Here is a 21,024-nt window from a genome sequence, read left to right on the forward strand (position 1 = left end):
GGTTAAAATAATGATGACCCTTGAGTCTGCAGAACCCAAGGGAAAGAAAAGGCTAGGTGGCAAATGGTAAAACCAATGTTGGGCATTGCTGGAGGATTTTTATTCAAGGCGAACTGTCAAGGGGTTCCCATTATCACCCAACCGCGTAAGGAACGCAAAATCCGGGAACATAACACCGATATGACGGAAACTAGGGCGTCAAGAGTGGAACAAAACACCAGGCATAAGGCCGAGCCTTCCACCCTTTACCAAGTATATAGATGCATTAATTAAATAAGAGATATTGTGATATCCCAACAAGTAAAATATGTTCCAACAAGGAACAACATCTCCATGTTCCAACAAGGAACAAACTTCAATCTTCACCTGCAACTAACAACGCTATAAGAGGGGCTGAGCAAAGCGGTAACATAGCCAAACAACGGTTTGCTAGGACAAGGTGGGTCAGAGGCTTGGTTCAACAATATAGGAGGCATGATAAGCAAGTGGTAGGTATCACAACATAGGCATAACAAAAGAGCGAGCATCTAGCAAGCAAAGATAGAAGTGATTTCGAGGGTATGATCATCTTGCCTGAAATCCCGCAAGGAAGAAGAACGAGTCCATGAAGAAGACAAATGGACGTAGTCGAATGGGTCCTCACAAACATGACGTTATCGGAACCAACCCGAAGAAGCAAACACCGGAAAGAAGCACACAACATAGTAAACAACCAACACAATGAACATGGTATGATATGCGGGATGCGGTATGCGATGCCTATGCATGATTTGCAAAGGAATGAATGAACCTAGCCTCAACTTGGAAATCCAAGAGTGCCACTGGAAAGGGGGGATGATTTCGGTTGAAATCGATATAAAGATCATCGGAATCGGATGCACGGATTGGAAATGGCAAGCAAAACAAATATGGCACCGGTCTGCGATAAACAGCAAGTAGCCATATAAATGCAACAAGTTAAACATGCTACAACACCCAAACATGGCAACAAAATACATGGCAGGGATCCACTCATGAAGCTTGACAAAAGATGAACACTGAGCTACGGTCAATTCATCCATTAACAGGTTCAAACACGCATGGCAAAAGAGCAATTGGTAAACATGTTTCAGACTTAGTGAAATTAACACAAGCCTGGAATTTCAGATCAGGTAGCACACTTTGGAGCAAGAAAACTATATGCTACAGGAACTTAACATGGCAAAGCAAGGCATGGCATGGAGCTACTCAAAGCCAAAAGGGATCAGAAAATACAATAGCAAGCATGTGAACATGGCAAAAACATAATCAGGTTACAGACTTAGTGAAAAACTAGAGCATGCAAATCTGTTAACGAGTAGGCATGTTCACGAGCTCGATGCACTCACTACAGAGCAAGGCATGACAAAATAAGCATACACCCATCAATAATACACATTATATAAGCTAGACATGGCAAGAACAACAACATAGCATGCATGGATCAACAACAACATCCTCGGCAAAATCGCTAACAAGTAAACAATCTGCCCGGATTCACGAAATAGCAAAAGTAGAGCTCGATTGACTCAAGCTAGGGTGCTCCATAATTGCAAACAAAGACATGGATGGATATAGCATCACATGATTAGCAAAACATCCTTACTGATCATCCTCAAAAGAGGCACGGATCACTAGGAAACAACATGAACATATGACATATTGATAAAAACAGATCAAGGACTTAGTGGAATTGCTAAGTCCCTGAAATCAGCATTAACGAATGCTCCACTTTGCAAGCTTGTGCTAGTCACCACACACATCACAAAAATACATGGATAGCACCTCTGGAAAGATGGCATGGCATATAACAAAACACATGTAGAGCTTTAGAGCATATCATGCACACAATAATCATGGCAAAAATGACAAATATCTATTCGGAGCAGCAGATCTGACAAATATCTCAAATAGCTCTCTTCCAACAGCATTTTGGGCATCAATATGAGCTCCAATGAAAATTATGCAATGAGATGAAATGATGTACTCTCTGAGACGAACATTTTGATATGCTGCACGCGCAAAACGGAGCTACGGATGCAAAGTTACGACATGATGAACATGGACATTTGAAATCTGGAAATCTCGGGGACTTAGAGATATTTTGACCTCGTGGGAGTTGGATGGCGAGATTCCGGGACGGAGCGGATCGGGACGAGGGGAGCCGTTTGGTTGGCGGGCCGGGAGGATCTGATCCCACCTGGCCGGATCTGAGTCATGGCGACGGCCGACGGCGGCGAGGTCGCCGGAGGGCGCACGGGAGACGGGGTGGCGTCGAGGTGGCGGTGGCGCTCGGCCAGGGCGGCGGGAATCGCTGGAGGCGGCGGGAGAGGTCGGAGGAGGCAGCGACCGGCGCGGGCGGCGTGGTGGCGGAGACCAGTGAGGCGCGGGCCGGGTGGCGGCGGTGCACCGGCGAGGTCGTGCCGGCGACGAGGCGGCGGAGCTGGAATCCGGTGCGGGGCGGAGCGAGCGCCGGCGGAGAGGCGGTTGGTGGCGCGAGGCGCGTGGGCCGGGAGGGCTCGGTGCGGGCCTGCCCGGGCCGCGGCGGAGGGAGGCGGTGGTGCCAAGTGGCGCGCCCTGAGTGGCTCGGGGCGGCGGCGCTGCTGATGTGGCACGACCCGATTGGTCGGAGTGAGGTGGAGGGTGCGGCGGACATTGTCCGGCGCGGTGAGGACACGTCCGGTGGCGCGAGGGGAGGAATTTTTAGGGTTCATCCGCGAATTTCAGGAGGGGAGCACATATTTATAGGTAGAGGGAGCTAGGAGAGTCCAAATGAGGTGCGGTTTTCGGCCACGCGATCGTGATCGAACGACCGAGATGATGGAGAGGTCTTAGGTGGGTTTTGGGCCAAAATGGAAGGGTGTTGGGCTGCAACACACACGAGTCCTTTTCGGTCCCTCGGTTAACCGTTGGAGTATCAAACGAAGTCCAAATGGTACGAAACTTGACAGGCGGTCTACCGGTAGTAAACCAAGGCCTCTTGGCAAGTCTCGGTGCAATCCGGAAATGTTTAACCCCCACACTCGAAAAGAAGGTAGAAATGACCACCGGAGGAGATAGAAGCGCCGGAATGCAAAACGGACAACGGGAAAAATGCTCGGATGCATGAGACGAACATGTATGCAAATGAAATGCACATGATGACATGATATGCAATGCATGACACGCAAGCAATGACAAGGCAACAATAGCGAATAACTAGAGGACACCTGGCACATCAGTCTCGGGGCGTTACAACAGTCCACCACTATGAGAGGATCTCGTCCCGAGATCTAGAATGGCACCGGAGGGAAAATGGAAGAGAAAGAGAAGAGGTAAAACTAAGTTGCTCCTTTGACAAACGAGTGAAACCAAAGAACCTTGAAAAGGTTAAGCCATTTCGAGAAAAGAATACAACGGAGATAAATGAAGTTGAAAGCACTCCGTTGGCAAAGAGGAACAAGGAAGAACAACTTTGGGCAGCACTCCGGTAGAGAAGGGATGCAAGGCTTGATAAGGCGAAAAGAACTTGAGCAAAAAGGGCACAACACTCCGATTAAAAGGATAAGAAAAGAAAAGATCATGATCTTCATAAATCAAGATGATGACTGAAAAGAGCAACATCACAAAGCCTCCGGAAGAAAGAATAGAAGATAGATAATTGAGATAAACGAATATAGAAGAAAATGCCAACTTCTGCGACAAAAGAGCTTGAAAAGGTATCCTTAGGAGAAGGGTCGAACGGAGTTGTTGGAAAACCAACATCGAAAAGAGTAAGGTTGATGTGGACTTATGAAAGACATCCCCAAAACTATGAGGAGAAATTCCAGCAGTAATGAAACTAAAAGATTTGGGTTGATATGAACACAGAGACGAGAAACTATTTCACCGGGACGATAGACGAAGAACTTGGGTCATTTATAAGCACCATAAAGCAACAAACCTTAGGCAAGGCTTTAGGTGAAACAGGACACAAGATAACTCCAACAAAGAGGTTGGTGGATTTAAAATACCTCATTCTTAACAACATGTGTATCATGAAACATGAACTCAAATTATCAAGAATGACATAATACCACCTCCAAAGGTACGGTAGAAAGAAATTGCACTCCGGATTGCAAGATGAAGAATGCTTGAGCTCCTCTGAAAAGAATTTTGATGAACACTTCGAGAAGGAATTAGATCCTTGATGGGCCATCATGTAGAACATTAAAGAAGAACTCCAGTAACAAAAGAATGATCAAATGTAAAGAAAGATGAGAAGAGTAAGGTTGAAGCCTTACAATGATTAGATGAAGCTTAGCAACGAGATAAAGAGAAAACTTGGAACTCCGTAAAATAAAGATGAACAAATGGAAACAAAAATTCGATGAGCCTCCGGAATAGGGAATTAATCACTTGGATGAATCAAGAATAAGAATTATGTTATGCTTATCCTTCGCCAATTAAATTGATGACAAGCAACGGATTTGGCATACTACTTATTCTCATAGAAAGCATTAAGGTAGATATAACACAAACTTCGGAAGATCTTCAACGAACCACCGTAAGAATTGAAACAACAAATAAATTGATATGATAAATGAAGGAAGAAGAATCTTGAGCGAACCACCGTAAGAATTAAAAATGAACAAAGAAAAGATAAGGAAGACACCATGAAGAATTTAGCAAATGAACGAAGATGCTTGAGAGAATTTAGATACATGAGAACGAAGGGATCACGAACTTATTAGAGAACACTTGATGTACCGGTAAGATTGGAGAATGACAACTGAAAGCTGAGAATGAATACACCTGAATTGATGGACTCCGGATAATCAAACTGAGAAAACTCTTGAATTGCTCTGGATGGGTCAAAAGAATTCTCACAAACGAAAACAATTATGAGAGGATGGCATAATGCTAGAACCATGAATCTTGAAGAGAATGGAGCAAGATTGAGAGAAAAATCTTCTTTGGTCTTCATAATCTGAGAATGACGACGAGAAATACCATCATGACTTATTTGGGCACTCCGGAAGAATCAAAACGAAGAGGTTGAGCCAACGATGAAAAGAATTCTACAGATCTTGGAGAAAAACATGAGACTGATGATAATTCATTCTTACGTCAAACTTTGAAAATAATTTGGGAATAGCTCCGGGAAAATTAGAAGAGTAAGGTACGATCCTGGGAAAAAAACCTGTGGGTTAGGGCCCACTCAAAAGAAACACCGTAGAACGATTTAAAAGAGAGAAGGCACCGGTTGAATTAGATGACTTGAATGAGATAACATCCTCGAAAGAGCTGGAATGAAAGCAGAGTGGAAACACGAATCTTCGAGATATCTTGAGCACTCCGGAACAAATGGATAGCTAGAGGTGAATGAATATGAGGTGCACCGGCAAGAGAAAACATTTGGAACGAGGAAAAGATATGATCGACAAGGCTTGACTTGAATCCACCGGAGAAGAAAAAGAATGAATAATGATGAACTAGTAGAACATCTTCTTGAGAACCACCGGGTAAGAATATTGACGGAAAAGAATGTTGAGACTTCACATGAATAAAAGGACACTTGATTAAGACATCTGAGTCCTTGAAGAAAAAGGGTGGGAGGGTGGGAAAACAAAGGCAGCTTGGGCGGATGAAACAAACAACGTTGAGAAGAACTGATACTTGATCTTGCGGATGTTGAAATGATCGGATCCACTTGAAGAGAAACACACCGGTGAAAAGGATTGACATGACAATATCGATGATCATGAAGGATTGGTATCCACATCGGAGTATGAGAACACCACTTAAGAAAGGTATGGAATCAACATTTGACTTCGAAGCAACTCGAATACCACAACTCAAAACAAAACAAGGATTGGCTTGCAAAATAAGCCGGAACAAACATATGATAGAGATTTCGTCCGAAGTTTTCATGGTGGGGCCTACACGGGCTCGATCGTACAACACCATCATGTACAAGGCAGTGCACATGACATACGAAGCGTCCCCGAGTCGGCATAGCCAAGCACTCTTTAAGACACAACGAGACCACTGTAAAACCAACCGTGAATAGGCGGACCACTAGACGTCGAACCCCAATTTCATATCATACATCCGTCGGAAAGATATCCTAAGAGCTACTTGAATTCCCACTTATAAACTCCCGAAATTTTCCGGTTATGCAATCAGGTGTTGGGGATACAGGGGAAGCATAATATCTCACCCAAACTAGCAAATCCTACATCCAGCTGTATCCATCCTTCAACACATAACCGAGAAAAACTTCGGAAATCCTCTACCTCAACCTTCGAAAAGCATCCGTTATACAAGTTATGGCAATACTCCCGAACTCCCGCCCTAGTACTGGGTGGCGTCGAGGTTATCTCACCAACAACTGCATAAAAGAGATTTTCGATGTCGGCGAAACTAAACTCAGGTATTCCAGAACTGCAACGATAAAATTGTGACGACAACACCTCTGAGCTCAACTCCCCGGGACACTGCCACAACCCCTAAATGACAGGAGGCACCAAGAAAAATGTTCTCGTCACAAATCGATCGGAACGATTCCAAGATACTCGCGTGATCCTAAAAAAATATAGTGAAATTTGAGAAGAGAAGAGTCAAAACTCTACGTTAGGATGCCTTACCAGAGCGATGAGGGGACTGGGGAGTAAAAAGAATTCCTAAAATCTCCGATATATATTTCCTAAATGACTCAAAACATTTTTCTAGACTCAACAACGGCTGCTAATACGATCAAGTAGTGGGGCTCCTAAGGTCGGGGAAGGCTCTGATACCAACTTGTAACGCCCTTGATGCGGCTATATCTCCCACGTGTCGAAGCACGGCTTAGAGGCATAACCGCATTGAAAGCAATGTCGCAAGTGAGGTAATCTTCACACAACCCATGTAATACATAAGGGAAAGGATACATAGTTGGCTTACAATCGCCACTTCACACAAGTACATGAATAAAGCATTACATTATCCAAATATAATCAAGGTCCGACTACGGAACCAAAATAAAAGAAGAACCCCAAATGAGACACGGTCCTCGATTGACCCCAACTGGGCTCCATTACTGATCAACTAGAATGAAACAACACAAAGGAAAAGATCTTCATTAAGCTCCTCCTGAGCTTGGTTGCGTCATCTACACGGACTCATCGACACCTGCAAGCTGGTTTTGGAAGTATCTGTGAGTCACATGGACTCAGCAATCTCACACCCTCGCGATCAAGACTATTTAAGCTTATGGGTAAGGTAAAGGTATGAGGTGGAGCTGCAGCAAGCGACTAGCATATATGGTGGCTAACATACGCAAATGAGAGCGAGAACAGAAGGCAAAGCACGATTGAGAAACTATGATCAAGAAGTGATCCTAGAACAACCTACGTCAAACATAACTCGAACACCGTGTTCACTTCCCAGACTCCGCCGGAAAGAGACCATCACGGTTACACACGCGGTTGATGCATTTTAATTAAGGTCAACTTCAGGTTTTCTACAACCGGACATTAACAAATTCCCATCTGCCCATAACCGCCGGCACGGCTTTCAAAAGTTCAAATCCCTAAAGGGGTGTCCCAACTTAGCCCATGACAATATCTCACGGTCAACGAAGGATATACCTTCTAGCGGGAAGACCCGATCAGACTCGGAATCCCGGTTACAAGACATTTTGACAGGGTAAAACTAAACCAGCAACACCGCCCGAATGTGCCGACAAATCCCGATAGGAGCTGCACATATCTCTTTCTCAGGGCACACTCAGATTGTCCAAACTTCTGGTAGGCCAGCCCAGAGTTGCCCCTGGTGGCCACCGGCGGCTGACAGTTTGGACCAACACTCAGAGGAGCACTGGCCGGGGGGGGGGGGGTTAAAATAATGATGACCCTTGAGTCTGCAGAACCCAAGGGAAAGAAAAGGCTAGGTGGCAAATGGTAAAACCAATGTTGGGCATTGCTGGAGGAGTTTTATTCAAGGCGAACTGTCAAGGGGTTTCCATTATCACCCAACCGCGTAAGGAACGCAAAATCCAGGAACATAACACCGATATGACAGAAACTAGGGCGGCAAGAGTGGAACAAAACACCAGGCATAAGGCCGAGCCTTCCACCCTTTACCAAGTATATAGATGCATTAATTAAATAAGAGATATTGTGATATCCCAACAAGTAAAATATGTTCCAACAAGGAACAACATCTCCATGTTCCAACAAGGAACAAACTTCAATCTTCACCTGCAACTAACAACGCTATAAGAGGGGCTGAGCAAAGCGGTAACATAGCCAAACAACGGTTTGCCAGGACAAGGTGGGTTAGAGGCTTGGTTCAACAATATAGGAGGCACGATAAGCAAGTGGTAGGTATCACAGCATAGGCATAGCAAAAGAGCGAGCATCTAGCAAGCAAAGATAGAAGTGATTTCGAGGGTATGATCATCTTGCCTGAAATCCCGCAAGGAAGAAGAACGAGTCCATGAAGAAGACAAACGGATGTAGTTGAATGGGTCTTCGCAAACACAACGTTATCGGAACCAACCTGAAGAACCAAACACCGGAAAGAAGCACACAACATAGTAAACAACCAACACAATGAACATGATATGATATGCGGGATGCGGTATGCGATGCCTATGCATGATTTGCAAAGGAATGAATGAACCTGGCCTCAACATGGAAATCCAAGAGTGCCACTGGAAAGGGGGGATGATTTCGGTTGAAATCGATATAAAGATCACCGGAATCGGATGCACGGATTGGAAATGGCAAGCAAAACAAATATGGCACCGGTCTGCGATAAACAACAAGTAGCCATATAAATGCAACAAGTTAAACATGCTACAACACCCAAACATGGCAACAAAATACATGGCAGGGATGCACTCATGATGCTTGACAAAAGATGAACACTGAGCTACGGTCAATTCATCCATTAACAGGTTCAAACAAGCCTGGCAAAAGAGCAATTGCTAAATAGGTTTTAGACTTAGTGAAATTAACACAAGCCTAGAATTTCAGATCAGGTAGCACACTTTGGAGCATTAAAACTATATGCTACAGGAACTTAACATGGCAAAGCAAGGCATGGCATGGAGCTACTCAAAGAGCTTAACAAAAGCCCCGTAGTGACCTTGAGCCAAAAGGCATCAGAAAATACAATAGCAAGCATGTGAACATGGCAAAAACATAATCAGGTTACATACTTAGTGAAAAACAGGAGCATGCAAATCTATTAACGAGTAGGCATGTTCACGAGCTCGATGCACTCACTACAGAGCAAGGCATGACAAACTAAGCATACACCCATCAATAATACACATTATATAAGCTAGACATGGCAAGAACAACAACATAGCATGCATGGATCAACAACAACATCCTCGACAAAATCGCTAACAAGTAGATAATCTGCCCGGATTCACGAAATAGCAAAAGTAGAGCTCGATTGACTCAAGCTAGGGTGCTCCATAATTGCAAACAAATACATGGATGGATAGAGCATCACAAGATTAGCAAAACATCCTTACTGATGATCCTCAAAAGAGGCACGGATCACTAGGAAACAACATAAAGATATGACATATTGATAAAAATAGATCAAGGACTTAGTGGAATTGCTAAGTCCCTGAAATCAACATTAACGAATGCTCCACTTTGCAAGCTTGTGCTAGTCACCACACACATCACAAAAATACATGGATAGCACCTCTGGAAAGATGGCATGGCATATAACAAAACACATGTAGAGCTTTAGAGCATATCATGCACACAATAATCATGACAAAAATGACAAATAGCTATTCGGAGCAGCAGATCTGACAAATATCTCAAATAGCTCTCTTACAACAGCATTTCGGGCATCAAGATGAGCTCCAATGAAAATGATGCAATGAGATGAAATGATGTACTCTCTGAGGCGAACATTTTGATATGCTACACGCGCAAAACGGAGCTACCGATGCAAAGTTACGACATGATGAACATGGGCATTTGAAATCTGGAAATCTCACGGACTTGGAGATATTTTGACCTCGTGGGAGTTGGACGGCGAGATTCCGGAACGGAGCGGATCGGGACGAGGGGAGCCATTTGGTTGGCGGGCCGGGTGGATCTGATCCCACCTGGACGGATCTGAGTCATGGCGACGGCCGACGGCGGCGAGGTCGCCGGGGGGCGCACGGGAGACGGGGCGGCGTTGAGGTGGCGGTGGCGCTCGGCCAGGGCGGCGGGAATCGCCGGAGGCGGCGGGAGAGGTCGGAGGAGGCGGCGACCAGCGCGGGCGGCGCGGTGCCGAGACCGGTGAGGCGCGGGCCGGGCGGCGGCGGTGCACCGGCGAGGTCGTGCCGGCGGAGCTGGAATCCGGTGCGGGGCGGAGCGAGCGCCGTCGGAGAGGCGGTTGGCGGCGCGAGGCGCGTGGGCCGGGAGGGCTCGGTGCGGGCCTGCCCGGGCCGCGGCGGAGGGAGGCGGCGGTGCCAAGTGGCGCGCCCTGAGTGGCTCGGGGCGGTGGCGCTGCTGATGTGGCACGACCCGATTGGTCGGAGTGAGGTGGAGGGTGCGGCGGACATTGTCCGGCGCGGTGAGGACACGTCCAGTGGTGCGAGGGGAGGAATTTTTAGGGTTCATCCGCGAATTTCGGGAGGGGAGCACATATTTATAGGTAGAGGGAGCTAGGAGAGTCCAAATGAGGTGCGGTTTTCGGCCACGCGATCGTGATCGAACGACCGAGATGATGGAGAGGTCTTAGGTGGGTTTTGGGCCAAAATGGAAGGGTGTTGGGCTGCAACACACACGAGGCCTTTTCGGTCCCTCGGTTAACCATTGGAGTATCAAACGAAGTCCAAATGGTACGAAACTTGACAGGCGGTCTACCGGTAGTAAACCAAGGCCTCTTGGCAAGTCTCGGTCCAATCCGGAAATGTTTAACCCCCACACTCGAAAAGAAGGTAGAAATGACCACCGGAGGAGATAGAAGCGCCAGAATGCAAAACGGACAACGGGAAAAATGCTCGGATGTATGAGATGAACATGTATGCAAATGAAATGCACATGATGACATGATATGCAATGCATGACACGCAAGCAATGAGAAGGCAACAACAGCGAATAACTAGAGGACACCTGGCACATCAGTCTCGGGGCGTTACAACACTCCACCACTACGAGAGGATCTCGTCCCGAGATCTAGAATGGCACCGGAGGGAAAACGGAAGAGAAAGAGAAGAGGTAAAACTAAGTTGCTCCTTTGACAAACGAGTGAAACCAAAGAACCTTGAAAAGGTTAAGCCATTTCGAGAAAATAATACAACGGAGATAAATGAAGTTGAAAGCACTCCGTTGGCAAAGAGGAACAAGGAAGAACAACTTTGGGCAGCACTCCGGTAGAGAAGGGATGCAAGGCTTGATAAGGCAAAAAGAACTTGAGCAAAAAGGGCACAACACTCAGATTAAAAGGATAAGCAAAGAAAAGATCATGATCCTCATAAATCAAGATGATGAATGAAAAGAGCAACATCACAAAGCCTCCGGAAGAAAGAATAGAAGATAGATAATTGAGATAAATGAATGTAGAAGAAAATGCCAACTTCTGCGACAAAAGAGCTTGAAAAGGTATCCTTAGGAGAAGGGTCGAACGGAGTTGTTAGAAAACCAACAACGAAAAGAGTAAGCTTGATGTGGACTTATGAAAGACATCCCCAAAACTATGAGGAGAAATTCCAGCACTAATGAAACTAAAAGATTTGGGTTGATATGAACACGGAGACGAGAAACTATTTCACCGGGAGGGTAGATGAAGAACTTGGGTCATTTATAAGCACCATAAAGCAACAAACCTTAGGGAAGGCTTTAGGTGAAATAAGACACAAGATAACTCCAACAAAGAGGTTGATGGATTTAAAATACCTCATTCTTAACAACATGTGTATCATGAAACATGAACTCAAATTATCAAGAATGACATAATACCACCTCCAAAGGTACGGTAGAAAGAAATTGCACTCCGGATTGCAAGATGAGGAATGCTTGAGCTCCTCTGAAAAGAATTTTGATGAACACTTCGAGAAGGAATTAGATCCTTGATGGGCCATCATGTAGAATCTTAAAGAAGAACTCCGGTAACAAAAGAATGATCAAATGTAAAGAAAGATGAGAAGAGTAAGGTTGAAGCCTTGCAATGATTAGATGAAGCTTAGCAACGAGATAAAGAGAAAACTTGGAACTCCAGAAAAGAAAGATGAACAAATGGAAACAAGAATTCGATGAGCCTCCGGAATAGGGAATTAATCACTTGGATGAATCAAGAATAAGAATTATGTTACGCTTATCCTTCGCCAATTAAATTGATGACAAGCAACGTATTTGGCATACTACTTATTCTCATAGAAAGGATTAAGGTAGATATAGCACAAACTTCGGAAGATCTTCAACGAACCACCGTAAGAATTGAAACAACGAATAAATTGATATGATAAATGAAGGAAGAAGAATCTTGAGCGAACCACCGTAAGAATTAAAAATGAACAAAGAAAAGATAAGGAAGACATAGTGAAGAATTTAGCAAATGAACGAAGATGCTTGAGAGAATTTAGATACATGAGAACGAAAGGATCACGAACTGACTAGAGAACACTTGATGCACCGGTAATATTGGAGAATGACAACTGAAAGCTGAGAATGAATACACCTGAATTGATGGACTCCGGATAATCAAACTGAGAAAACTCTTGAATTGCTCCGGATGGGTCAAAAGAATTCTCACAAACGAAAACAATTGTGAGAGGATGGCATAACACTAGAACCACGAATCTTGAAGAGAATGGAGCAAGATTGAGAGAAAAATCTTCTTTGGTCTTCATAATCTGAGAATGACGACGAGAAATACCATCATGACTTATTTGGGCACTCCGGAAGAATCAAAACGAAGAGGTTGAGCCAACGATGAAAAGAATTCTACAGATCTTGGAGAAAAACATGAGACTGATGATAATTCATTCTTACGTCAAACTTTGAAAATAATTTGGGAATAGCTCCGGGAAAATTAGAAGAGTCAGGTAAGATCCATGGAAAAAAACCTGTGGGTTAGGGCCCACTCAAAAGAAACACCGTAGAACAATTTAAAAGAGAGAAGGCACCGGTTGAATTAGATGACTTGAATGAGATAACATCCTCGAAAGAGCTGGAATGAAAGCAGAGTGGAAACACGAATCTTCGAGATATCTTGAGCACTCCGGAACAAATGGATAGTGAGAGGTGAATGAATATGAGGTGCACCGGCAAGAGAAAACATTTGGAACGAGGAAAAGATATGATCGACAAGGCTTGACTTGAATCCACCGAAGAAGAAAAAGAATGAATAATGATGAACTAGTAGAACATCTTCTTGAGAACCATCGGGTAAGAATATTGACGGAGAAGAATGTTGAGACTTCACATGAATAAAAGGATACTTGATTAAGACATCTGAGTCCTTGAAGAAAAAGGGTGGGAGGGTGGGAAAAACAAAGGCAGCTTGGGCGGATGAAACAAACAACGTTGAGAAGAACTGATACTTGATCTTGGGGATGTTGAAATGATCGGATCCACTTGAAGAGAAACACACCGGTGAAAAGGATTGACATGACAATATCGATGATCATGAAGGATTGGTATCCACATCGGAGTATGAGAACACCACTTAAGAAAGGTATGGAATCAACATTTGACTTCGAAGCAACTCGGATACCACAACTCAAAACAAAACAAGGATTGGCTTGCAGAATAAGCCGGAACAAACATATGATAGAGATTTTGTCCGAAGTTTTCGTGGTGGGGCCTACACGGGCTCGATCGTACAACACCATCATGTACAAGGCAGTGCACATGACATACGAAGCGTCCCCGAGTCGGCATAGCCAAGGACTCTTTAAGACACAACGAGACAACTGTAAAACCAACCGTGAATAGGCGGACCACTAGACGCCGAACCCCAATTTCATATCATACATCCGTCGGAAAGATATCCTAAGAGCTACTTGAATTCCCACTTATAAACTCCTGAAATTTTCCAGTTATGCAATCAGGTGTTGGGGATACAGGGGAAGCATAATATCTCACCCAAAGTAGCAAATCCTACATCCAGTTGTATCCATCCTTCAACACATAACCGAGAAAAACTTCGGAAATCGTCTACCTCAACCTTCGAAAAGCATCCGTTATACAAGTTATGGCAATACTCCCGAACTCCCGCCCTAGTACTGGGTGGCGTCGAGGTTATCTCACCAACAACTGCATAAAAGAGATTTTCGATGTCGGCGAAACTAAACTCAGGTATTCCAGAACTGCAATGATAAAATTGTGACGACAACACCTCGGAGCTCTACTCCCCGGGACACTGCCACAACCCCTAAATGACAGGAGGCACCAAGAACAATGTTCTCGTCACAAATCGATCGGAATGATTCCAAGATACCTGCGTGATCCTAAAAAACTATAGTGAAATTTGAGAAGAGAAGAGTCAAAACTCTACGTTAGGATGCCTTACCAGAGCGATGAGGGGACTGGGGAGTAAAAAGAATTCCTAAACTCTCCGATATATATTTCCTAAATGACTCAAACCATTTTTCTAGACTCAATAACGGCTGCTAATATGATCAAGTAGTGGGGCTCCTAAGGTCGGGGAAGGCTCTGATACCAACTTGTAACGCCCTCGATGCGGCTATATCTCCCACGTGTCGAAGCACGACTTAGAGGCATAACCGCATTGAAAGCAATGTCGCAAGTGAGGTAATCTTCACACAACCCATGTAATACATAAGGGAAAGGATACATAGTTGGCGTACAATCGCCACTTCACACAAGTACATGAATAAAGCATTACATCATCCAAATACAATCAAGGTCCGACTACGGAACCAAAATAAAAGAAGAACCCCAAATGCGACACGGTCCTCTATTGATCCCAACTGGGCTCCACTACTGATCAACTAGAACGAAACAACACAAAGGAAAAGATCTTCATCGAGCTCCTCCTGAGCTTGGTTGCGTCATCTGCACGGACTCATCGGCACCTGCAAGCTGGTTTTGGAAGTATCTGTGAGTCATGGGGACTCAGCAATCTCACACCCTCACGATTAAGACTATTTAAGCTTATGGGTAAGGTAAAGGTATGAGGTGGAGCTGCAGCAAGCGACTAGGGTTCGGCGCGGTGAGGACACGTCGGACGGTACTCGTTGTTTTGGACCAGCCGTGGAGTGTGCTTGTTGGTGGTGGGGGAGTGTAAACTTTACCATTCTGTTTGGGAACCGCCTATAATGTATGTAGCATAGAAGATACCAAGATCTCTTGGTTGTTACATTGACAATGAAAGCATACCGCTCAAAATATTATTTATCTCTGTTTTCAAAACTCGAGCTCTGGCACCTCTGCGAATCCCTGCTTCCCTCTGCGAAGGGCCTATCTATTTACTTCTATTGCTGAGTCATCATCCTCTTATAAAAGGCACCAGTTAGAGAGCACCACTGTCATTTGTATGCATTTTTATTGATTTATATTGAGTATGACTGTGACTGGATCTCTTTTACCATGAATTACAATGTCTAGTCAGTACTCGATCTTCAGAGGTGCTCTGCATTTATGTTTTGTTGTCTCAGAAATGGCTAGCGAGATACCATCTTGTCATATCATATCATGATTGTTTTGAGAAAGTGTTGTCATCCGAGATTTATTATTATTGCTTGCTAGGTGATTATGCCATTGATGTGAGTAAATGTGAGACCTAAATGTTATTGTGAATATTGTTAGTTCATGATCTATGTTGGCTTTACATATTTGCAACAACAAGATCAAACAGATATTGTAATTTTTTTCTTTACCATTTTCAGTTTGCAACTGAATTGCTTGAGGACAAGCAATGGGTTAAGCTTGGGGGAGTTGATACATCTCCATTGTATCTACTTTTCAAAACTCTGTTGCCCTTGTTTTGGACTCTAACTTGCATGATTTGAATGGAATTAACCTGGACTGACGCTGTTTTCAACAGAATTGCCATGGTGTTATTTTTGTGCAGAATAAAAAGTTGTCAGAATGACCTGAAACTTCACGGAGATAAGTTTTAGAATTAATAAAAAATATTGGCGAAAGAATCAAGTGAAGGGGGCCCACAGCCTGGCCACAAGGGTGGGGGTGCACCCACCCTCCTAGGGCGCGCCTCCTGAACTTGTGGGCCCCCTGGACCTCCACTGACCTCAACTCCAACTCCATATATTCACGTTCGGGGAGAAAAAATCAGAGCGAATGATTCATCACGTTTTACGATACGAAGCTGCTGCCAAGCCCCGTTCTTCCTCGGGAGGGCAGATCTGGAGTCTGTTCGGGGCTTCGGAGAGGGAAATCTGTCGCCATCATCATCATCAACCATCCTCCATCACCAATTTCATGATGCTCACCGCCGTGCATGAGTAATTCCATCATAGGCTTGCTGGACCGTGATGGGCTGGATGAGATTTCCCATGTAATTGATTTAGTTTTGTTAGGGTTTGATCCCTAGTATCCATTATGTTCTAAGACTAATGTTGCTATGACTTTGCTATGCTTAATGCTTGTCACTAGGGCCCGGGTGCCATTGAGGGAGTCCTGGATTAGGGGTCTCTGGACAGCCGGACTATCTCCATTGGCCGGACTGTTAGACTATGAAGATACAAGACTTTGTCTCGTGTCCGGATGGGACTCTACTTGGCGTGGAAGGCAAGCTAGGCAATACGTATATGGATATCTCCTCCTTTGTAACCAACCTTGTGTAACCCTAACCCTCTCCGGTGTCTATATAAACCGAAGGGTTTTAGTCCGTAGGACAACAATCACAACATACAATCATACCATAGGCTAGCTTCTAGGGTTTAGCCTCTCTGATCTCGTGGTAGATCTACTCTTGTACTACCCATATCATCAATATTAATCAAGTAGGACGTAGGGTTTTACCTCCATCAAGAGGGCCCAAACCTGGGTAAAACATCGTGTCCCCTGCCTCCTATTACCATCCGGCCTAGACGTACAGTTCGGGACCCCCTACCCGAGATCCGCCAGTTTTGACACCGACATTGGTGCTTTCATTGAGAGTTCCTCTGTGTCATCTCTTTTAGGCCCGATGGCTCCTTCGATCATCAACAGCGATGCGGTCCAGGGTGAGACTTTTCTCCCCGGACAGATCTTCGTCTTCGGCGGCTTCGCATTGCGGGCCAATTCGCTTGGCCACCTTGAGCAGATCGAAAGCTACGCCCCTGGCCATCAGGTCAGGTTTGGAAGTTTGAACTACACGGCCGACATCCGCGGAGACTTGATCTTCGACGGATTCGAGCCACAGCCGGGCGCGCCGCACTGTCGTGATGGGTATGACCTAGCTCTGCCGCCGAACAGTACCCCAGAGGCCGCGCCCGCATCAGCTCCGACCCTTAGCTCGGAGCCAACTGGGCCAATCGAGGACGGGTGGTTAGACACCGCCTCAGGGGCTGCAGTCTCAATGGCGATCGAGCCGAACACCTGCCTAACCCTCTGCGCAGCCCGTGACTCCAAGGTGCCGGATTCTTTCCCGGACTTCGAACCATCCGCGCCCCTGCCAATAGAATCCGATTGGGCGCCGATCATGGAATTCACCTCCACGGATATCTTTCAGCACTTGCCCTTCAGCGACATTCTGAATTCAGTAAGGTCTCTCTCTCTTTGTCAGGAGAGCCCTGGCCGGGTTATGGCCAACAGGATTGGGATGCGGGCGACGAAGAAATTCGACGCCCACCCACCACCCACTTTGTAGCCACTGTCGATGATTTAACCGACATGCTCGACTTCGACTCCGAAGACATCGACGGTATGGACAACGATGTAGGAGACGAACATGAACCAGCGCCTATAGGGCACTGGAAAGCCAGCTTGTCATATGACATATACATGGTGGATGCACCCAACGAAGGCAACGACGACGAGATAGCGGAGGATGACCCCTCCAAGAAGCAACCCAAGCGCCGACGTCAGCGGCGCCACTCTAAGTCCCGCCAAAGCAAAAGTGGTGATACCGGCACAGGAGATAATAACACTCCGGATAGTGCCGAAGACAACAACAATCCCCTCCAGCAAGATTTAGAGCAGGAGGATGAAGGAGCCAACTCTCCTGAGAGAGCGGCAGACGGAGAGGAGGAGGATGACAATTACATCCCCCCCTCCGAAGATGAGGCAAGCCTCGGCGACGATGAATTCGCCGTCCCGGAGGATCCCGTCAAACAAGTGCGCTTCAAGCGCCGGCTTATGGCCACGGCAAATAGCCTGAAGAAAAAGCAGCAGCAGCTTCAAGCTGATCAAGATCTGCTAGCCGACAAATGGACTGAAGTCCTCGCGGCCGAGGAATATAAACTCGAGCGCCCCTCTAAGTGAAGGAAATATGCCCTAGAGGCAATAATAAAGTTATTATTTATTTCCTTATATCATGATAAATGTTTATTATTCATGCTAGAATTGTATTAACCGGAAACATAATACATGTGTGAATACATAGACAAACAGAGTGTCACTAGTATGCCTCTACTTGACTAGCTCGTTAATCAAAGATGGTTATGTTTCCTAACCATAAACAAAGAGTTGTTATTTGATTAACAGGATCACATCATTAGGTGAATGATCTGATTGACATGACCCATTCCATTAGCTTAGCACCCGATCGTTTATTATGTTGCTATTGCTTTCTTCATGACTTATACATGTTCCTATGACTATGAGATTATGCAACTCCCGTTTGCCGGAGGAACACTTTGTGTGCTACCAAACGTCACAACATAAATGGGTGATTATAAAGGTGCTCTACAGGTGTCTCCAAAGGTACATGTTGGGTTGGCGTATTTCGAGATTAGGATTTGTCACTCCGATTGTCGGAGATGTATCTCTGGGCCCTCTCGGTAATACACATCACATAAGCCTTGCAAGCATCGCAACTAATGAGTTAGTTGTGAGATGATGCATTACAAAATGAGTAAAGAGACTTGCCGGTAACGAGATTGAACTAGGTATGGGATACCGACGATCGAATCTCGGGCAAGTAACATACCGATGACAAAGGGAACAACGTATGTTGTTATGCGGTCTGACCGATAAAGATCTTCGTAGAATATGTAGGAGCCAATATGAGCATCCAGGTTCCGCTATTGGTTATTGACCGGAGACGTATCTCGGTCATGTCTACATTGTTCTCGAACCCGTAGGGTCCGCACGCTTAAGGTTTCGATGACAGTTATATTATGAGTTTATGAGTTTTGATGTACCGAAGTTAGTTTGGAGTCCCGGATGTGATCATGGACATGACGAGGAGTCCCGAAATGGTCGAGACATAAAGATTGATATATTGGACGGCTATATTCGGACACCAGAAGTGTTCCGGGTGATTTCGGAGAAAACCGGAGAGCCGGAGGGTTACCGGAACCCCCCCGGGAGAAGTAATGGGTCATATGGGCCTTAGTGGAGAGAGAGGGGCAGCCAAAGGTGGGCCGCGCGCCTCCTCCCCCTTGGTCCGAATTGGACTAGGAGAGGGGGGGCGGCGCCCCCTTTCCCTCTCCCTCCCCACTTCTTTCCCCCTCCTAGTAGGAGTCCTACTCCTACTAGGAGGAGGACTCCTCCTTGGCGCGCCATAGAGGGCCGTCCGGCCTCCTCCCCTTGATCCTTTATATACGGGGGCAGAGGGCACCCCTTGACACACAAGTTGATCCACGTGATCATATTCTTAGCTGTGTGCAGTGCCCCCTTCCACCATAGTCCTCAGTCATATTGTAGCGGTGCTTAGGCGAAGCCCTGCGACGGTAGAACATCAAGATCGTCACCACACCGTCGTGCTGACGGAACTCTTCCCCGGCACTTTGCTGGATCGGAGTCCGTGGATCGTCATCGAGCTAAACGTGTGCTAGAACTCGGAGGTGCCGTAGTTTTGGTGCTTGATCGGTCGGGCCGTGAAGACATACGACTACATCAACCACGTTGTGCTAACGCTTCCACTGTCGGTCTACAAGGGTACGTAGATCACACTCTCCCCACTCGTTGCTATGCATCACCATGATCTTGCGTGTGCGTAGGAATTTTTTTGAAATTACTACGTTCCCCAACAGTGGCATCAGAGCCTAGGTTTTATATGTTGATGTTATATGCACGAGTAGAACACAAGTGAGTTGTGGGCGATATAAGTCATACTGCTTACCAGCATGTCATACTTTGGTTCGGTGGTATTGTTGGACGAAGCGGCCCGGACCGACATTACGCGTACGCTTACGTGAGACCGGTTCTCTCGACGTGCTTTGCACATAGGTGGCTTGCGGGTGACAGTTTCTCCAACTTTAGTTGAACCGAGTGTGGCTACGCCCGGTCCTTGCGAAGGTTAAAACATCACCAACTTGACAAACTATCGTTGTGGTTTTGATGCGTAGGTAAGGTTGGTTCTTGCTTAAGCCCGTAGCAGCCACGTAAAACTTGCAACAACAAAGTAGAGGACGTCTAACTTGTTTTTGCAGGGCATGTTGTGATGTGATATGGTCAAGACATGATGCTAAATTTTATTGTATGAGATGATCATGTTTTGTAACCGAGTTATCGGCAACTGGCAGGAGCCATATGGTTGTCGCTTTATTGTATGCAATGCAATCGCGCTATAATGCTTTACTTTATCACTAAGCGGTAGCGATAGTCGTGGAAGCATAAGATTGGTGAGACGACAACGATGCTACGATGGAGATCAAGGTGTCGCGCCGGTGACGATGGTGATCACGACGGTGCTTCGAAGATGGAGATCACAAGCACAAGATGATGATGGCCATATCATATCACTTATATTGATTGCATGTGATGTTTATCTTTTATGCATCTTATCTTGCTTTGATTGACGGTAGCATTATAAGATGATCTCTCACTAATTATCAAGAAGTGTTCTCCCTGAGTATGCACCGTTGCGAAAGTTCTTCGTGCTGAGACACCACGTGATGATCGGGTGTGATAGGCTCTACGTTCAAATACAATGGGTGCAAAACAGTTCCACACGCGGAAT

This window comes from Triticum dicoccoides, chromosome 7A (genome assembly GCF_002162155.2).
Source record: "Triticum dicoccoides isolate Atlit2015 ecotype Zavitan chromosome 7A, WEW_v2.0, whole genome shotgun sequence".
Lineage (NCBI taxonomy): Eukaryota > Viridiplantae > Streptophyta > Magnoliopsida > Poales > Poaceae > Triticum > Triticum dicoccoides.